Raw genomic sequence first — 11,299 nt, forward strand, 5'->3', positions numbered from 1 at the left:
AACTAACATTTGCAAACCAACAAAGTGCTGTCACAGACATTCTGCTTGTAATCCCGATGTGAATGAGCCTCATGTGGTAGGTTTTATTGCCCTGTTTAATAGCCAAGGGGCAGAGCTGCACTTTTGGTCTACGTTCGTCTCCACATCTCCTAGAATTTCCTCACTCCCAGCTGGCCAGTGCAGGAATGAGTACCTGGCAGGTTCTCCTGAAACACTGTGTATTGTGTGTCTGATAAAGAGACATTTTTAAATTGTCATTGAGAATATTATGTCAGATAGTTCTGCAAAATGTGGCTTTTGTAAACAAAAAAAAAATGTTTTTTGTTTTGTTTTGTTTTTTCTGAGACGGAGTCTCGCTCTGTCGCCCAGGCTGGAGTTGAGTGGCGTGATGTTGGCTCACTGCAAGCTCCGCCTCCTGGGTTCACGCCATTCTCCAGCCTCAGCCTCCCGAGTAGCTGGGATTACAGGTGCCCACCACCAAGCCCGGCTAATTTTTTGTATTTTTAGTAGAGACGGGGTTTCACCCTGTTAGCCAGGATGGTCTTGATCTTCCGACCTCGTGATCCACCCACCTTGGCCTCTCAAAGTGCTGGGATAACAGGCGTGAGCCACCACGTCTGGCCAAAAAATTGTTTTTAAGACAGGGTCTCATATGTTGCCTAGTCTGGTCTCAAACTCCTGGCCTCAATCAATCCTCCTGCCACTTGGCCTCCTGAGTAGCTGGGACTACAGGTGCACGTGACCATGAGTCTAATGGAATAATGGGATGGAATGACTGACGGAACACTCTTTAGCCACCATCTTCTTCATTCCCCCCTCTACCCCCAAAGCACGTGGTGCACATGCTCCAGTGTAAACTTTGCAACATTTGACTGGAGACAGACGGAAAACGCCAGGGTTGCAGTTCTTTTGAAGGGGGAGGTCCTTTGGCCTTGGATTTGTCTCTTAGACAGGGTTTCCTGGGCTCCACACTCTGAGATGGAAATTTTCATGGGGCAGTCTATTGGGAAGTGGTCTATTGGGGTGTGCTTGTGTAGCAACATGTGTAAGGGAGTGAAGGAAACAGGATTTGGCGGAGGGAGAAGCTGAACTATGAGTCACTTACGTCAGATGCGTCAGCCAATGCCACGGAAGGCTCTGAAACTAGAGTGGAACTCCAGAGATGTCTCAAACTCAAGCAAGAAGGCTGGACTTTTGTATCCCCATGTAACCAATCTTTGGACATGGGCTACCCCAGGAAGGGTGTGTAATCTTGAGTAATGCCAATTCTTGGCACACAAGGGAACTGTGATCTAGGAGAAGGCAAAGCTTTCAGCTGGGGAATAGAAACTTGGTCCTCAAGAGGGCCTCCAGAAAGTGCATCGGGCTCTGCTGCAGGGCACTTCCCAGTCTGGGCCAGGACCCAGGCCAAGAGGACGGATTGCTTTTCTTTGTCATATCTCTTGTTCTCTTTTAATCTAGAAGAGTTTCTCAGCCTTCTGGTATCTTTTTTGACTTTATCATTTTTAAAGAGTCCAGGCCAGTTATGTTGTAGAATGTTTGAATTTGTCCAATCTTTCCTTCTGACTGAAATTCAGATTATTTTCCTTTGACTCATCATTTCTTTCCTCTCTTAGTGGGTCAGGCACTTCCCCTGAGGGTCATGTTGCTGCTCCATCTAATTATCGTCTGGCTGCCAGCAGACGAAATGGTATATCCTGAAGCGGTGGTGAGACGACCCCTGCATTATCTTCAAGCCGTCAAGCCAGGGAGGAACAATAACCCTGGACAGAGATGAATCTGAGTTTGCAAGCTATCATGTGCATTGACCTCTTTGTCCTCAACCAAATCCGAGGTCACCAATCCTTTCCAAACTCAGCCATGATGTTGGCAGAGCAGATTTGCCAGGTTCTTCTCGGGGGCCCCCCTACCCTTATATTTAAATCCTTAGTCTAATTCTCATCTTTTCCTGCCCCCCTGCTGCAGGAAATGAGAGCCTCTCTGTATGCTGCAAAGGGGGAGCCCTGCTTTCACACTTTGCCTAAATTAATGATGATGTTTGCCGTCTTACTGCAAAGCATGGATTGTACTCATCAGGAACCAGCCAGTTGCGTTACTCTCATAATGACTTCTCCAACCTCTCAAATGCCTGAGAAACTGCACCTGCCAGTTGCTTCCTCCTCCTCCTACTCTGTCCTTTTGTGCCGTAAGTGAAACTTTTTTTTTTTTGGAAACGGAGTTTTGCTCTTGTTGCCCAGGCTGGAGTGCAATGGCTCGATCTCGGCTCACTGCAACCTCCGCCTCCCGGATTCAAGCGATTCTCCTGCCTCAGCCTCCCGAGTAGCTGGGATTACAGGCATGCGCCACCACTCCTGGCTAATTTTGTGTTTTTAGCAGAGACGGGGGTTTTACCATGTTGGCCGGGCTGGTCTCGAACTCCCAACCTTAGGTGATCAGCCTGCCTCGGCCTCCCAAAGTGCTGGGATTACAGGCATGAGCCACCGTGCCTGGCCTAAGTGAAAGTTTTAACACTTGCTTCCCTACAGAATGCCAGGGGCCAGCCCTACTCCACCTCCCACCGGTAAGGAGGACTTTACTGATAGCCTACTGGTGCGACCTGCTCGTATACATCCAGATGGCCTGAAGTAACTGAAGAATCACAAAAGAAGTGAAATTCAAATGGCCTGTTCCTGCCTTAACTGATGACATTCCACTACAAAAGAAGTGAAAATGGCCGGTCCTTGCCTTCTGACATTACCCTGTGAAATTCCTTCTCCTGGCTCATCCTGGCTCAAAAAGCTCTCCCACTGAGCACCTTGTGACCCCCACTCCTGCGTGCCAGAGAACAACCCCCCTTTGACTGTAATTTTCCTTTACCTACCCAAATCTTATAAAACGGCCCCACCCCTATCTCCCCTTCGCTGACTCTCTTTTCAGACTCAGCCCGCCTGCACCCAGGTGATTAAAAAGCTTGATTGCTCACACAAAGCCTGTTTGGTTGTCTCTTCACACGAACCCAAGTGAAACTTTCTTCTTTGTACTTTCTGTTATACTGCCAGGTATATCTCACATAAAGAACGTGGGAATTTTTTGTTCATTTTTTTTTTCCTCAATGAAGAACACCGGTTATTACTCTTAAATCGCCTTTGACATCAAATAGCTGGATTCAAATCATAGATTCATTACAGCCTGGTTCTATGACTGTTAGGCAAGTTCCTTAGCTTCTCTTAGCCTTCATTTCAAATAGAAATACTTCATTTTCCATAGAGAATCTCCTTCCATGGTGGTGGTGGAGATTCTAGATGGTGTGTGTCTAATAGCTAAAACAACGTGTGGTGCTTCCTCAACAAATCAGAACCAACTTATCATTTCTCTTAGTGCGGTTCCAGTTTGTTGCTTCTGTCCTCATATATTTATTTAAGTTTTCCCTAGTGTGTCTGCTTTCAACAAAATGCTGTGTCACCAAGACTCTGTTATTACATTATTTTATGCCTGTTCCATGTAGGTTAAGCTCCCAGCAGAAACCCAGCCTGGCCCCTGGTCTCTCCTGGGTGCCTTCTGGAATCTTACGGAAATATTTTACATTCTAACTTGCAAACTGTATTTAATTGAGAAGTGTGCCTGTTTCCAGGACAACCTACTGTAGATAATGCCAGTGTTGGCTGGGTGTGGCGGCTCACGCCTGTAATCCCAGCACTTTGGGAGGCCGAGGCGGGAGGTTCATGAGGTCAGGAGATGGAGACCATCCTGGCCAACATGGTGAAACCCCGTCTCTACTAATATACAGAAACTTAGCCTGGCGTGGTGGCATGCACCTGTAGTCCCAGCTACTCAGGAGGCTGAGGCAGGGGAATCGCTTGAATCCGGGAGGCAGAGCTTGCAGTGAGCCGAGATTGTGGTACTGTGCTCTAGCCTGGGCAACAGAGACTCCACCACAAAAAAAAATTCCAGTGTTTTGTTTTGGTTTGGTTTGGTTTTGACAGAGGTTGGTCAGAATAAATATTTTTGCCACTCTTCTTCTCGGGTTATGGCGTGTTTCTATATAGTGGTGCTATTGTGATACTCCACGGATTGGTTTGAACCATATTTTTAAATAATTAAAATTCTCCTTTGATACCTGCAAAGGAGCAGGTTGGAGCCTGATCTAGCCTTGGACAAGGCGGAGCTGGCCTCATCTGCCCCTCGTGCCAAGCCACACTTCCTCAATTCTAGCTTGCAGAGGGCAGGACTCCTCAGTGTGGCACCACCCAGATTTTCACCTTACGTTGTCCTTGGGACAATCTTTACAGAAAAGAAAGCTCTAGTGATTAGATAGCCTGGATTATTTGCCTACATGATTTTCCTTTTCACACTAATTTTTGCCCTTTCTTTCACGTGCAGCTGGTCTCTCGCTAGAGACCAAAGGATCTCTCTTTTTCTAAGCCCAAGACCTGAAAGGCATTGCCTGGCAAAGCCTTGCAAGCCATTGTGCATCACAATACCCTTTGAATGATGTAAAGGAATCAGGCCCTGCCACTCTGCAGTTGATCCAGCAGCAGGAGGCAGCTGTAATCATCACTGTCCTCAGAGTACTTTTAAGAACAAGGAGGTCTCTGCTCACGGCAGCCCAAGCAGGTAATAGCAGTGTGGTTGTTACTGCCTGTACCTCTCTCTCGCCTCACTTAGTGGCTGCATTACTAAATGGTTGACTGCATTTCAAGTATTTTAGAGACAGGAACTCACAACATAAAGAAACTTCATGGCAAGCCTTTTGGTAAAGCAAAAATTTCTTTTAGAAAGTGAATACTCATTCCTCTCAACTTTGAGTTCTTGTCGTAGTTTTAACTCAACGTGTCTTTTTTTTTCTTAGAAACGGGTACACCTATATTAAATAAGATAATTGGTTCTCTGTGATACAAGAAGACCTAGGTTTTAAAAACTGTTAACTAGATTAACAGGTTACTGAGTTAGCTGATCGATTGATTCTCTCATTTTCACTCATTCTGAAGTATGCATCAAGCACTCCGTGGAGAGCGAACACTCTGCAAGAGAATGAGATAGGAGAAGGACAAAGACAGCGAAGATCGTGGCCACCAAACAAAGTGGTCCCCAACATCTAGGAGCTCACATTTTACCTGAAGAGAAAAGTGCTGTATAAAACAGATGTCTTGGCCAAGCATGGCGGCTCACACCTACAATCCCAACACTTTGGGAGGCCGACGTGGGAGAATCACTTGAGCCCAGGAGTTTGAGACCAGCCCGGGCAACGTAGCAAGGTCCTGTTTCTATTTAAGAAAACAAACAACAACAACAACAAAAAACCCAGATGTCCCGTTGTTTGAAAAATTTCTAGAACCTTATCCAAAGCCTGGCAGAGAGTTGTCACTCATTTTTCTTAAATAATAGAATGAATAAATTAATTCAGAAACCAATAAACCAAAAAGGGAAAGGACTCAGAACCAAAATGCATAGGAGAATTTACCAGGGGCTCTGGGAATTCAGAGGAGGGAAATGGGCCATTTGAAACTCAGAAGAGAGGCCTCATAGAGAACTTATGTAGGACGTGAACGAAGCCCTGAATAATGGGTTTAATTTAGGCTAGAGAAGGAGAAAAGAAAGAGTATTCAGGCAGCAGAATTCACTACAGAACTGGTGAGAATCAGGGGAGAGGGGAACCAACCTTCCGGAACTGGGAAAACTGGCTGCCTGAGAAAACAGAAGCAATAGGGGACTGTCAAAGCAACTCAGTTGCAGCGAGCCCTCTTCTAAATAGCCTCTCATCGCACATGCTCAAAGGCAGCTAGTACAGTCACCATGTTCCTAGCCAGGATGAGTCATGTCAATCCTAAAGCACTTCTCCACCCATGCCTTCTCTGCACCCTCACATCACTAGGGCACGGCTTTCCCCAGAGGTTGAACTTCCTCTAATTTCATGAGCACAGATGCAACACTTACAAGGAAATGGGGCATTATAAAATGCATCCAGAAAGTCAACGGATGCAACTAACTCACCAGTTCAAATGCCATTTTCTGACTATTCTACAAGTTTCCATCGACTCACTGAATTTTCCAAATCTTACTAGATACATAACATCAGAGTCTTGGGACCCTGACTCTAATATCCTTCCTCTGCCCCTTCTCTGGACAGATTAATTAATAACTTGCTAGTTATCATTTAATTGGGGCCCATAAGTTGATTAAATTTGCTAAGTAATTTTTACTGGTTTCACTTGACATTGTACTGGGAGTACCCAAACTTTGATTTTTTTTTTTTTTTTTTTTTTGAGCTGGAGTCTCGGTCTGTCGCCTAGGCTGGAGTGCAGTGGCGTAATCTTGGCTCACTGAAGCCTCCACCTCCTGGTTCAAACGATTCTCCTGCCTCAGCCTCCAGAGGAGCTGGGACTACAGGCGTGCACCACCACACCCGGCTAATTTGTATGTGTGTATTTTTAGTAGAAACAGTTTTCACCATGTTGTCCAGGCTGGTCTCGAACTCCTGACCTCAAGTGATCCGCCTGCCTTGGCCTTCCAAAGTGCTGGGATTACAAGCGTGAGCCACCATGGCTGGCCTGATTTAACAACACTTTTTAAAATTCTCTCCTATCATAAAAAGAGATGCCAATTTTTTAAATGTTTTTCAACCAAGTCTTCGGAAAGTCCTTCACCTTGAGGAAAGCTTTTCAGATGCTTCATATCAGGGAAAACGTCCAGGTTTTCTGAAGCAAATGTGACTTACCTGCTCTTAGCGTCTGTTTTTTTAGACCTCTGAAAGAGGAGAGGGAGGTGCAGCCACCCAGCTGCCTGGAAGGTAATCTGGTATGAAAGGATTCTGTTTTAGCAGTGACTGTGCTTTAATTTTATATGCACTTGTGTGGCTCTATGATTAATATCTGACTTTATCTCTTCCACCAGACTGTAAGCAACATGACGGCAAAATCACGTGTCTTTTGCTAAACGCATTTCCTGTAGTTGCCTGGCAGGGTCAGGCAAAGGCTGAATGGATCAGTCGATCAGTGATGCTACAGTGGAAGGGGCTTGAGCCTTGGAGTCAGACAGACCTGGCTGTATGAACTTAAACATGTGGTTTAACACTTTCTGTAAACTAAGAGTAATTATGGACAACTTGCAGGATTCTTTCAAGGACTGGACGAAATAGCCCGTGTGAAATGTCTGGTGGATGGTGGGTGTTAGCTGAGGTTCTTCCCCACCCCTTTCTACCAGAGGGTAGTTGCTCTTTTTCAAAATCGCTTCAGCTATTTTAGTTCTCTTGCATATCCAAATAAAGTTTATTCTTTTAATTAATTTATTTATTTACTTATTTATTGAGATGGAGTCTCACTCTGTCACCAGGCTGGAGCGTAGTGACGCGATCTCGGCTCACTGCAACCTCTGCCTCCCGGGTTCAAGCAATTCTCCTGCCTCAGCCTCCCGAGTAGCTGAGACGACAGGCAGGCGCCACCACACCCACCTAATTTTTGTATTTTTAGTAGAGACAGAGTTTCACCATGTTGGCCAGGATGATCTCGATCTCTTGACTGGTGATTTGCCAGCGTCGGCCTCCCAAAGTGCTGGGATTACAGGTGTGAGCCACCGCGCCCGGCCCTAAATACATTTTAGAAAAAGTTTGTCTATATCTACAAAAAGCCTGCTGGGATTTTGTTAAGATAAAGCAGATCAATGTGCAGTGAACTGTGATCTTTGTTATGTTCTCTTCCAATCCATGAACATAGTCTACCTCTGAGGTCTTCTCTGGCTTCTTTCATCAACATTTTGCAGTTTTCAGCATACAAATCCTGTATACGTGTTGTTCGATTTTCACATATTTCATTTTTAAGCAATTGTAAGTAGTTGTGCTTTAAATTTTTGTTCCAGTTTTTTATTTATATCTAGAAATATGATTTTTTTACATGTTAATCTTGTATCCTATGATCTCACTAAGCATAGCTGTTGGTTTTAGGAATTTATTTGTAGATTTCTTGAGATTTTCTACATGGACAATTATGTCATTTGCAGCTAAGGACATCTGTATACCTTTTATTTCCTTTTCTTGTCTTATTGTACTGGCTAGGACTTGCAGCACTATGTTTAATATGCTTTGCTACCAATTTTAGGAAGAGAGCACTCAGTCTTTAACCATTATATATGATTCTAGCTGTAGGTTCCTGTAGATGTTTGCTATCAGATTGAGAAGGTTCCCCATAGTTTGCTGAGAAATTTTACCATGAATGGGTGAATTTTATTAAGTTCTTTACCATTATTGTATATTATAGAAATTTGATTTAACCCGTATCATATAATGCCAAAAATCTACTGAGAAAGTTGACAAAATAAATCTTACAGATTTGTTCCTGAAGTCAGCATGTTGAACATTAACTTTGAGGAATTTTGTTGCAACATGCATTTTTAATTCATTTATCTTGGTTCACCTTCTGAACACCAATGTGATAAAAAGTTGTATTGTTAAATTTTAATTTCTGTGCACTGAGAGTCTAACCTCAGTGGTCTGGGGGCCAACATTAGTTAATGGAGGTGGCTGAATCCTCCTAGGAGCCACGAAGCTGCACAAGCCTTGACTCATTCTTAGGAATGTACCTTAAGAAATAAATTCAATAGAATGAAATATATTCATAGAGATATTTAGCTTGACCAAAATGCCCAAAATTAGGGTATTGGGTTTCATAAACTATAACTCACTCAGTTATTCAATAAATATTTGTCAAATGTCTACCATGTGCTAATTATTATCTTTGACCTGACAGCTGTAGCAGTAGACAAAATAGATAACCCTGCACTTTCTTCTTTTCTTTTCTTTTCCTTTTTTTTTTTTTTTTGAGACAGGGACTCATTCTGTAACCCAGGCTGGAGTGCAGTGGCGTCATTTCAACTCACTGGAACCTCCACCTCCCAGGCTCAAGCGATCCTCCCATCTCAGCCTCCCAAGTAACTGGGACTACAGACACATGCCACCTGCCCAGATAATTCTTATATTTTTTGTAAAGATGGGGTTTTGCCACGTTACCCAGGCTGATCTCAAACTCCTGATCTCAAGTGATCCACCCACTTTGGCCTCCCAAAGTGCTGAGATGAGAAGCACGAGCCACTGCACCATGGAGATTACTTTCTAATGAGGACAGGGTAAAACAAATATAAACAAGATACGTAAGTAAACGTACAGTATGGCAAATGGGGATAAGTGTTTTGGAGAAAAACAAAGCAAAGACGGGAAAAGGAGTTCAGAAGTGGGGTGGAGTGGAGTCTTATTTTAAATAGAGTGGTGGATGGCCCTTACTAAACAACACAAAGGAATGTGAAATATTAAAATTAAGAATACTCGGCCAGGCGCAGGGGGCTCACGCCTGTAATCCCAGCACTTTGTGGGTGCCAAGGCCGGTGGATCACGAGGTCAGGAGTTCGAGACCAGCCTGACAAACATGGTGAAACCCCGTTTCTACTAAAAATACAAAAATTAGCCAAGCGTGGTAGTGCACGCCTGTAATCCCAGTTACTCAGGAGGCTGAGGCAGGAAAATCGCTTGAACCCAGGAGGCAGAGGTTGCAGTGAGCCAAAATTGTGCCACTGCACTCCAGCCTGGGTGACAGAGTGAGACTCCATCTCAGAAAAAAAAGAATACTAGCAATGTGGAAAAAGTTTCATGATATATTGTTCAATGAGAAACAAAGAATATAAAATAGGGCCAGGCACAGAGGCTCAGGCCTGTAATCCCAGCAGTTTGGGAAGCCAAGGTGGGAGGATTGCTTGGGCCCAGGAGCTCAAGACCAGCCTAGATAACATAGTGAGACCCAACTCTACAAAAAAAAAAAAAAATTTTTTTTATTTAATTAGCCGAGGGTGGTGTCATGTACCTGCAGTCCAAGCTACTCAGGAGGCTGAAGGGGGAGGATCACTTGAGCCCAGGAGGTTGAGACCAGCCTAGCCAATGTGGTGAAACCCCATCTCTACTAAAAACAAAAATACAAAAAATTAGTTGGGCGTGGTGGTACACGCCTGCAATCCCAGCTACTTGGGTGGCTGAGGCAGGAGAATCACTTGAACCCGGGAGGTGGAGGTTGCAATGAGCCAAGATCATGCCATTGCACTCCAGCCTGGGTGACAGAGCCAGACTCTGTCTCAAAAAGAAAAATAAAAGAAAAGAAAATTAAAAATTACAAAATAGAATATCTGCTGTGGTTTAAATATTTATGTATGGGCCGGGCATAATGGCTCACACCTGTAATCCCAGCACTTAGGGAGGCCGACGTGGGTGGATTACTTGAGGTCAGGAGTTCGAGACTAGCTTGGTCAACATGGCGTAATCCTGTCTCTACTAAAAATACAGAATTTTGCTAGGCATGGTGGCGCATGTCTGTAATACCAGCTAGTCAGGAGGCTGAGGCATGAGGACTGCTTGAACCCAGGAGCTAGAGGTTGCAGTGAGCTGAGATTGTGCCACTGTATCCCAGCCTAAGTGATAGAGTGAGACTGTCTCAAAAAAAAAAAAATTAAGTATGTATGTGTATGTGTGTGTGTATATATATATACACACACATATATGTGATACAAAAACATGAAAATAGTTGTTTATGTGTAGAATTCATGGATGGTTCTAATATTGTTTTATGGCATTATTTACCCTGGGCATACAATGTTTTCAGTTGTAAATAAAAATATTCAAAGATTTCCTAGGAATAATTGAAATTGAATGAACGGTAGGGCAAGGGTACAGACAGCACTTTTGTTTGCTTTGGAAGGATTTTACTTGGGGCACATCTAAGTGAGAATCTGCTATTAAGGCAACTAAAAAATTACATATTTTCAGGGAGATGAAAGTTATGTTGTTCCTGGTGCTGAGAACAACAGTTGTACAGTACTGGCTGTGACCATGAAAATGATGGTAAGTTTACCATATGTTCATACTTGAGTTATCACATTCGGATTTGGTATGTGGCTATATTTTTTAAGATTGACTAAAATAAAATGTACTGATATATCTTATTGCCAACTACACTTCCTTATGTGTCCAAGAGATTATGATTAATGGCAAAAAAAAAAAAAATGTGATTTGGTATCCCTTACTTAAGGTAGAGGAAATTCTCTGAAGGTCGGTAACCACTCCCAGGCAAGGTCCTCTGACTATTGTAGGAGCACAGACTTGGACTCAAACACCATTGCTAATGCGTTCCTCTAAAAACGTTTGCATGGCATGGCAACCAGAGGCAACCCACACAATGGGAGAAAATATTTGCAAACCCACCCATCTGAAAAGGGATTAATAACCAGAATATATAACAAGCTTAAACAGCTCAGTAGGGAAAAGAAAATCTGATTTTAAAATAGGCCAAAG

The 11,299-nt window shown here is 43.7% G+C and overlaps 1 protein-coding gene across 2 annotated transcripts in view; it reads left to right on the top strand.

Moving 5' to 3' along the window:
• The first annotated feature begins 4,493 nt into the window (after nucleotides 1–4,493).
• SPMIP3 (sperm microtubule inner protein 3) overlaps nucleotides 4,494–11,299 on the top strand; it is a 36,954-nt gene continuing 30,148 nt past the window's right edge. The window contains exons 1-2 of one of the 2 annotated variants that reach the window (XM_058430495.1): nucleotides 4,533–4,593; nucleotides 10,775–10,849. The gene's annotated coding sequence lies outside the window, so the exon portion shown is untranslated. Of the gene's footprint in view, nucleotides 4,594–10,774; nucleotides 10,850–11,299 lie in introns of both variants that reach the window. The other variant, XM_032136525.2, reaches the window with a different exon arrangement.

The sequence above is a fragment of the Hylobates moloch genome, unplaced genomic scaffold, assembly GCF_009828535.3.
Source record: "Hylobates moloch isolate HMO894 unplaced genomic scaffold, HMol_V3 SCAFFOLD_18, whole genome shotgun sequence".
NCBI lineage: Eukaryota > Metazoa > Chordata > Mammalia > Primates > Hylobatidae > Hylobates > Hylobates moloch.